Here is a 9,203-nt window from a genome sequence, read left to right as displayed (position 1 = left end):
GGCCGGGGTCCCACTTATGTAGACACGCTACAAATGAAAAAAAAAATCACAGCATATCCACGGGGTGAATGATGATGAGTGGGCGAAGCTCCGGAGGGAATCATCGGATCTCCCGCTTAAGGGGACGACGCTAGCACAAACGCGTTAGAAACGTGCAGTACTCTCTAGTAAGGGGGAGCGTCCACAGCGTCTTACGCAGCCATTTACACATGCCGGAACGTGCACCGCGTTTGCCGACGCCATCACATGACTGCTGAGAGAGTATACCCCCCCGTATTCATAAACGCTCCTCGACTTGAACTTGACTTGCCACCGCCTTGGGCAGCGCGTTCGAAACGCGTTGAAGGTAAGGCGGAGAGGCCACAGCATCTTACACCAGCTTCTTACACGGGCCGTAACGCGCTAGCACAAACGCGTTAGAAACGCGCTAGAAACGCGGCCTTTCATTAATGTTGGGTATTTATTGCCATCGTGGTGCGTGTGTCTATGTGCGCTTCGTGACGTAGTGGTTAGCGCCGCGCGTTCGGAAGCGAGGGGTCCCTGGTTCGATTCCGCGCTACGGACACAACTTTCGGAATTTTCTTTTTTTATAAAACGCCGGAAGCGTTCTCCGGTAGCCGGAAGCTGGCTTCCGGAAGCGGAACCGGAAAGGAAACGGAAGCGGAAGTCGGCTTCCGGTTATACTATACGTATACATATATATATGTATACACGGGTATACATACATATACGGACACACAACGCCATCTATTGAGCAATTCATAAAACCAGACGTGGCTACCTACTACGACGGGGACGAACGGGTGCCGCTATAAGGAGCTTCACCCCTAAAACGTCGAATTCTGTCACGCTTGTGCTAAAGTGCTTGAGACGTAATCATGACAGACAACAGGCTAAACAGTTCAACACAAAAAAACAAACACCAAACAATTGACATCATGCACGAACATACGAAGCCACCGAATCATTAAAGCATTACCAACAAAATAAACACGATATCTCAGTAATTCAAAAACCCTATACGGTGAAACATAAAATCATTGGTTTCCAAATCAAACACCGGGTCATTGCATATGCAAATAACCCTAAAGTTGCAATTATTATCCACAATGAGAAAATCTCAAGCTTCCCAATAATAGTAGAGGATACTATACTAGTGATAAGAATGCAGATGGACAAGGACGAATTTGTACTAATTAATTGCTATTGGCAACCACAAGACAATAATGTTAGACATTTAAATAAGTTAGAGAATATACTTCAATCTGACCAGCCTTGCGGTGCCGAAATTCTATGGCCCTCCCTTAGCCAATTCACCTAATGCAAGTTATGTTCGCTAATGGCTGTCCGCTAAACGATGCACATAAACCTCAACGCTGTCCGCGACACGGATTTAAATATTTGCACAATCTAGTCGCGCACAAAGAATGCAAAAGATCACACGCAAGGTATTATTTGGCGATAATAACAACGATATGCTAGGGGACACTTACCATCTGGTTGCGGTTCAGTCTCGTGTCATTAGCCATTCTAGAGGTGAGTGTCGCAGCATATGCCAACCTCGTTATAGCTCCTGACAGACGCTAGCGTTAAAACACGCCAGCCGCTGAGGGCTCAGCTAACGATCCTTCGTCTGCGATATTTGAACTCTTGGTCACAACATTGTCTTCAGCAACCGCCGTCCAAATGCGTGCTCGCCAAGTTACACGACATCGTCGAAGTAGCGGGAAGGCTCCGCGACGAACGCACGCAAGACGAGGTCCGTCACTCAGCGAAAGAGCGGTCCACGTTCACCGGCGGCGTCCCGAGCACTACTGACGAGCCAACGGCGGCCGCGGTCACGTCAAGCGCGACGTAGAGGCTGATTGGCTGGCGGGCGCGGCACAGGATCTCGCGATTTAGCCCATCTCCCCTTTCGCGCTGTTGGAATCGTCCACGCCAGCTAACATCATCACATCATCCAAGCGCGGTGACTAGGGTTGCCAGATTGGGCTATTAATAGCCAAATTGGGCTACTTTTTACGCGGCTTGGCATCGAAAATTCCAAGTTGGTTACATGGCTATATTTTGGCTATTTTTGTATTAAGGACTGAAGGACGGGTCCCGGGGACCACGTCAGCACTGCAAAAATTTGGGAACGCCGGTTTATGAAAACCCAAAGCTCATTGTTGCTAAAAAGTTATGTAGGCAATCTCGAAGGCTGTGTTTTTAGGCAATGTCGGCGCTGAGTGGATGGCGTTAAGTCATCGCTGCCGTGTTTACACGTCTTTCCAGGTTAAGCTCTCTTTTTGTTTTGGTTTCGGCGCCATCTGCTGCCGATTCACGCGTGGTTGAGTAAGAAAACCGTTCTCAAAACCAAGCATGGGCAAGTGGGCGAAGTACAGCCGTGCATATAAGAAGTAATGGGAGAAGCACCCCTCTTTCAAAGGTAAATTTTAGTTTATGCGCATATTTGGTTTTAAAAGCGTCTGGTGGTGCGTTGTTTCGGAATGGAGTAAGAAACTCGGCAAATTTATTACTCTATTACAATATTTCCGAAATTCATTCCGCATTCGAAGGCAACTATTGCATCTGCAAGGCATAAAGCCATTCAACATTTAGAATATTGCAGTTGAGAATGAGGATGTTTTAAGGTAGTGTCAAGGTCTTGCATGAGGCTCGCACATGATCACGAACTTCGGCACAGGCACGAGCGCACTGTCGCACTTCGTACTTGCGGTGGACGCACTTTGTGCTCGCTCGTCGTCTGCCGTTATCTCAAGATCGCTAGCCACGGCACGGTGAGGGTGGAGGAGCACTGCCGTTCCGTCCCCTCTTGCCCTTCTAGTCTTTAGAAACACACAGATATTGTCGGCCCACCGGCTTTATTAAAGAAAACATAATCGAATGCGCTATAGGATATTTATTGCGTTTCCTTTTTGCAGAAGCAAGAACGCACGTGCGCCATTTTCAGTTAGTGTGACGTAGTGACCGTAACGGAGGGTTCGCCAGCCTGCTCGAGCCGAGCGTGTTCGCGAAGAACGAGTTATCAGAGTGCGCGGGCTCGTTTCCTTTACTGTTGTCTGCCCCGGCGGGCTGACCAACGGTAAAATGAGTATTTTTGGAACGTGAGAATGCTTTCACTATATAGGTGTAACAATAGTGGTTGTCTATGATAAAAGAACAGGTAAATGAGCAAGAGGTATTTCCTTTTATTGCGATAGCAATTATATGGGCACTCCAAGCGCATTTCTACTATGGTCGTGGTCGTCGCTGTGAGGTTGCGTCTAAAGTCCAAAAGCGGTAACATCGTCGCCGCGCGCGTATGTGTTCCCTAGTGGAATTACATTTCTTTATTTTTTTTTCAAGTCACACTGAAGGTAAAGTACACAGCCCCCCTCGGAAGTTTGGCAACACACGCATTCGTGCCTGCATTCACAGAAACTTACGCACACGTTTCCAGATTGCACGAATCTTGCCAGGGAATCCCTGCTTAAAAATTGCACAGTTCAAGGGTTCGACACTGATACCACCTGCGTTATTGCAAGCGCCGTAATGCAGGTGGCAATTGAAACTGTTAACTTTAACTCACCTCTTCTGCTACGGGCCAGCAGGTCGTTCCGTGTTTGCACTGAAAGGCGAATTGCAGTCACAACTGTCCCTTCTTCGCACCAGGAAATTGCGAGAAGGTTTCAAGTTTTCTCCAGAGTCCAGTGTGCCTCTAAGCGGCAGCATTTGCTAACTCAGCGTCAAGTTGCTTTCGAGTAAAAAATACAAAATTGACAGAGAGAAAGAGAGAGAGAGAGAGCGGGATAAAAATAACATGCTTATTTTATGAATCAAGCTAACGAAAGGCATCACTATTCTAAAATGCATTGATCTCGGGCCGCCTCTTGGGCACTCGATCGTGACCAGCCGAAGCTGATCCTAGAGGCTTGAGCTGGCAGTATTTTGCCCGACACTTATAGAAAAATGCCTAGAGTAAAGCGAGGCGTGAACTAAAGTTAGCTCACAACGTGGCTCAGTAAATACTGATAGCGTCATGAATCAATCGGAAACGAAATCCTTCGGCTCGTTGTAACGATAAGTCGTGTCCAAATCCACGTCTGAGTGGCAGCTCTCACTAGAATTCTTTACGCGGATCTTGAGGTCACTGTTGTGCTGGTTGCATACGGCGAAAGTAATTTTGGAGTCGGAAATACGCGGTGAACCATCTGCACCATCTATAAGACACCTGCAGAACATCATCAAACTTTTGGCTATATTTTTGGCTACTTATGGGTCACAAAAAATTTGGGTCTGGCTATCTTTGGGCTACATTTTGAGATCATTTGGCTATTTTTTGTTGGGGCCATCTGGCAACCCTAGCGGTGGCTCGGTCTTGGGCCAGACGACGCTTTTACGATGTAAGCGGTATATTCCACCGTCGTAACGCAAGACGTTTCTACGACGAATGCTTCGTTGCCAAAAACAGAGAATGTGAAACCATAGAGAAAGAAATCTCGAACGCTCCGTCGAGCGGAGACAGCGTTTCACCAAACGCTGTCTCTGTTCTTTCTCTCTCAGGGGTTTTCGAATTAAGCTTCATTTCCTTCTTTAGATCACTGTCATGATTTTAAGTCGTGCGTGATCGCGGGCATTGATGCTATTCCAGGGGATGGTACAGGAAAGCTGATGCGAACGCTCAAAATCGTTATATGCGTATTTTTACAGTGTTCTGGCTGAGGAGACGTTTATTGAAAAAAAATCCCGACAGAACCCGTCTCACGATCATTCTTTAATTTATTACGACAACACTGGAGTTCTACTTCTCGTTGCCGCTGTATCTTGTAGTCACGCTGTTCATCCGTTTGCCGTGGGCTCGTTGGCAATTTCCTTCTGACAGGTGCTATAACCGGGGTGGGTATTTCCAAAGAGTAGGTTTCTTATTGGCGTATGCTCAACATTTTCAGTTTTTCGGTGTACCTTGTCTATGAAAAAAAAGTGGTCGCAGTTTCACCTGAAAGGCGAAGCATCAATTGCGATAGCAAACTTGTAGAGAGCTATACGGAGTAATGATATTAGCTTTATCAGCTGTATAAACTTGGACATGCAGCAGCATCGGCAACACGCAGAACTGTTGTCGACGCCATCGGCGTTTTGCCCGCGTTCGCTCAAAATGCGTGCGGCGTTGGTGACTGTTGCCGGAGCCTGTGATATAAATAGGCACTTGGTGCCGCAGCTAAACGTCGCCTCCCTTCCCTCCCCCTCCCCCACGGCTTCTCGCGCGTCGGAAGAAGGTGCGTTTGCTCTACATATATGGTGATTGTAAAGGAGAAAAGAGACGCCTACTTCTGCAGCCCTTAAGCGAGCACGGCGCGGAACGCGCGTTTGTTCTCCGCCGTGCGTTCACTCCCCGTGAAAGACGCGCTCCTCGCGCCCTTTCACTCGCACATACAGCGTTCGGCGCGCGGCGACGATTTTGGCGCTGAGCCGTGCTCCCTCAAGGGCTGCAGAAGATAGCGCCAACCTTTCCCTCAAGAACCACTTATCGACGATTTCTTCTCCAAATGACGTCATACGGAACCTCACGGCGACGGCGACGGCGACGGCTACGGCGACGGCGACGCCGACGGCAGAAATCTGCTTTTGAGTGTCCATATAATTGCTATCGCAATAATAGCGTTTGTATGTTTCTGTAGTTTCTTATGATTACTGCTTAGTGTCTGGTTAGTATTCTGGATAGACTTGGCAGGCTGGCGTGGTTGCCTCGTTTCCTGAACAAACGCCTTTCTTTCGATAAGTTATTTTAGCGTGGGTGTATAGTGTAGTGGGTATGACGCTCTCTATCGATATATTATTTTCTGTGTAACTACGGGTCGCAGGTGATTGGTGAGGGGATCGTAGGTCCCGTGTAATTGTACTCACGGGACAGCGCGTTTGCTTTGGCATTTCCCTCGATTCTTTGGCGGCCAAGCACCCATTTGATGGCAGTTTGAAGGTTGTGGTCTTTGGGGACGGTTTTAATTTCTGCCGGTAGTGTATTGTTGGTGAATTCTGGTATTACGTTAAGCCTTATCACTATGTGCCTGTGGCCGTGGTTGTCGTGATCCCTTATTGCGTTATCGATTGCGTATATTTCGAGCACCGGTGCTCCCCTTGGGCGTTGTGGCATCCGTGTTCGGGCTATCACAGCTGTTTGGCCCGTTGTCATAGCTATATCGAAGCTGGCATCTGTCTAATATGTTATGCCTGTTGCGGGGACGAATTCCAAGTTTGTTAGTGTGTGGCTTTCTTAGTCCTCTCGCATCGTGCGTATAAGGATTCATGTTCTTCGGTATCGGTAGCGCGGATATTCTACGAAGGACATCCCAAGAAGGCAGCGTTTCAGATATTGGCGGGAACTGCCACGTTGAATATCCCAGTGACTCAAGCACTTTTCTTCCTTGTTTGGATTGTTGGAGCTGTGGCTGTTGAGCAAGGCGGTGCACACTGATTCTCTTGTCCAGTTGTTTAAAATACATGACGTTTGACCGCGCAAACTAAGCGTTGACTTCCAAGTGATCTTTATTTTTGAAAACCAATCTAGCGTAGCTTGCATTGGAGGCGCGATGCTAAAGAGGCACGGAGCTGACGGGAACCTAGCTAGTCCTGGCTTTTGGGCTTGGCTAAGCACTACCAAGTCGTCCCCAGCATTTTCCGGAATTTATTAATTATTGATTGATTAGCTTTTGATTGACTATCGCAAGGTATTGACAACGTATTTGGGCTAGGCTAAGCACTAACTAGTCATCACAAGCATTTCCCGGAATTTATTGATTGATCGATTAGCTATTGATTGGCTAGCGCGAGGTACTGGCTACGTATTTGGGATAGGCTAAGCACTACCAAGTCATCCCCAGCATTTTCCCGAATTTATTGATTATTGATCGATTAGCTATTGATTGGCTATCGCAACGTATTGGCTATCGCAACTGGTTAATGACCAATAGGCTAGGCCTTAATTTAACAAAGACAAACTACATTATTTTTCATCCTATCAACACAGTAGAAAGTATCACTCTTAAAATTGTCTACGAGCATACTGTTAAAGCGAGTTCAAACCAGAAACTTCTTGGTGTTTGGTTCAATGAGAATCTTTCTTGGAATTTTCACACCAACAAATTAACGTCCGATCTAAGTAAAACAGTCGGTTATTTGCATAAGATATCTCATTTGTTGCCCCCCTGGTTAAAGATATCCATGTATTACGCACTCCTGTACTCAAGGTTATCATACTGTATTCTTGTTTGGGGAACTACGACGTCCAGCAATTACCTTAAACTAATTTCAATTCAGAAACGTGCTTTGCGTGCTATTGAGGGGTTTCATGGCAGACCTTCAGATTTACCTACCTCACCACTATTTCGTAAAGGAAGTATATAATTTCTGTCTACTTAAGTACATCCATCGACATCAATTGTTCTTTTCTTGTACAGACAATTCCAGCAGCCGATTTGCTTTCCGAACGAAACGTAAACTTGTTCTAAGCACACGCACTAATTACGGCAAGCAAACACTAAGATACCAAATTCCTACAGTAATAAATCGATTTCCCTTTGAAGCTGAATATCACCTTCCACAAAAACGTTTTAAATCTATAGTTAAAAAAACGCCTATTGGAACAAACGGAATGAGATATTTATTTTGTCAACCGACTTTGTATTCATTTTTTACCTTTGAGATGTTTTTCTCTTACGCACTTGTTGCCAGCTTTGTGATATTGTTTCTGTGTTTTAGGACTGTCATTTTTATGTTTGTAAAAAATTATTTATCTTTATACTGCTCATACGATAAGTTGTGTATGCGATTTAGTTATTCTTTTCTTGTTCAAATTTCATGCAAGTTCTTCCTGCGTAATGCGTTTTGCAAGGTTTGAGAAATTCACTGAGAATTTGTTGTGAAGTGCTTGTGCACAATGCGAGCTGTTTCACGGGTGACCAGGACCTCGTCAGGCTCTTGCCTTTTGTCTTGGCGCCCTCTTTTCGTTGAAAGGAAAATAAACTTTCACTTTCACGTATTTGGGCTAGGCTAAGCACTACGAAGTCATCCCCAGCATTTTCCGGAATTTATTGATAACTTATAGATTAGCTCTTGATTGGTTATCGATTGGCTATTGATGACTGACCAAGCTTAAGTAGTCCCAACCACGCTTATCTACACTTAACTAGGCTCAGCTTCGTTAGTTCACCGGGCTGTGCCATTGTGCTTGGACCCTTTCTGCACTACCGCCAGGATCGGCCCACATTTTTTGTGGACGACTAACGGATTAACGGCCGGCTTAAACACCTGCGCTGTTAAAAAAGCAAATATATATATATATGCGGCGTGCACATGCGCGACTGTACACTGAAACTAGCTCATATCATGACAAAACATAATATCAGTCAATACATAATATCAGCAAATAGGTCAGGAAGTGATATGCGAGCACTATATTTTAGAGCGCAGCTCTTAGGCGCCCGTTCCCGCGTCAAACGTCGGCGTCCCTCAGCTGGGCCCATCTTGTCTCTCGTATCTCAAATATGATTGTGAAATTGAAGGCTTGCTAAACGCATTTTCCCCTTCAGTTGCCGCTGCTTCTATTATAAGTCTGGTCTGGTCACGTGCGTGCCCAGCAATAACTAATGTCATTGAAGACAGGGTTACAATCGTACTCTGAACAGTGTTATGCCAAGAAGCCATCCCTGCCCTTCGGATTTTTGATGGTGCTCTTGAAGGCGCACGTTTAGACACCTTCCGGTTTGCCCCACGTATGTCTGCCGGCATGAGAGGGATATTATACACTTCGTTTTTACTGCATTTAATGAACAGGTTCCTATGCTTCATGTTAGTCTTGTTCTTCTTGATTTATATGACTTGCCAGTTTGCATATGCAGGCTATGTCCTGTTAATAACGAAAAAAAATGGCCGCCATCGCGCCCTGCGAACGTGAATATACAGGGTGTCCCAGCTATCACGCAGCACGATTAAAAAAAGAGCAATGGCGTTACGCGAAGAAACCTTTGTGCGTATTGTTTCGAGTACAGTGTAGTAGCCGCCAGTAATGTTTCGTTACTGATATTTAATTAATTAATTGCAGTTAATTATCTAATTCGGGAAGTACAGTCCTAGTTATCAAAGTGTCAATGAGGCGTTCGTAGGCAACCACGTGGGGCATCTAACTGCGGTATTTTCAGCGCCTAAATAATTGCGTACTAATTTTT

Source organism: Dermacentor silvarum, chromosome 9, assembly GCF_013339745.2.
Source record: "Dermacentor silvarum isolate Dsil-2018 chromosome 9, BIME_Dsil_1.4, whole genome shotgun sequence".
Classification (NCBI taxonomy): domain Eukaryota; kingdom Metazoa; phylum Arthropoda; class Arachnida; order Ixodida; family Ixodidae; genus Dermacentor; species Dermacentor silvarum.
The sequence above is the reverse complement of the archived record's forward strand: the minus strand, read 5'-3'. Positions refer to the sequence as shown.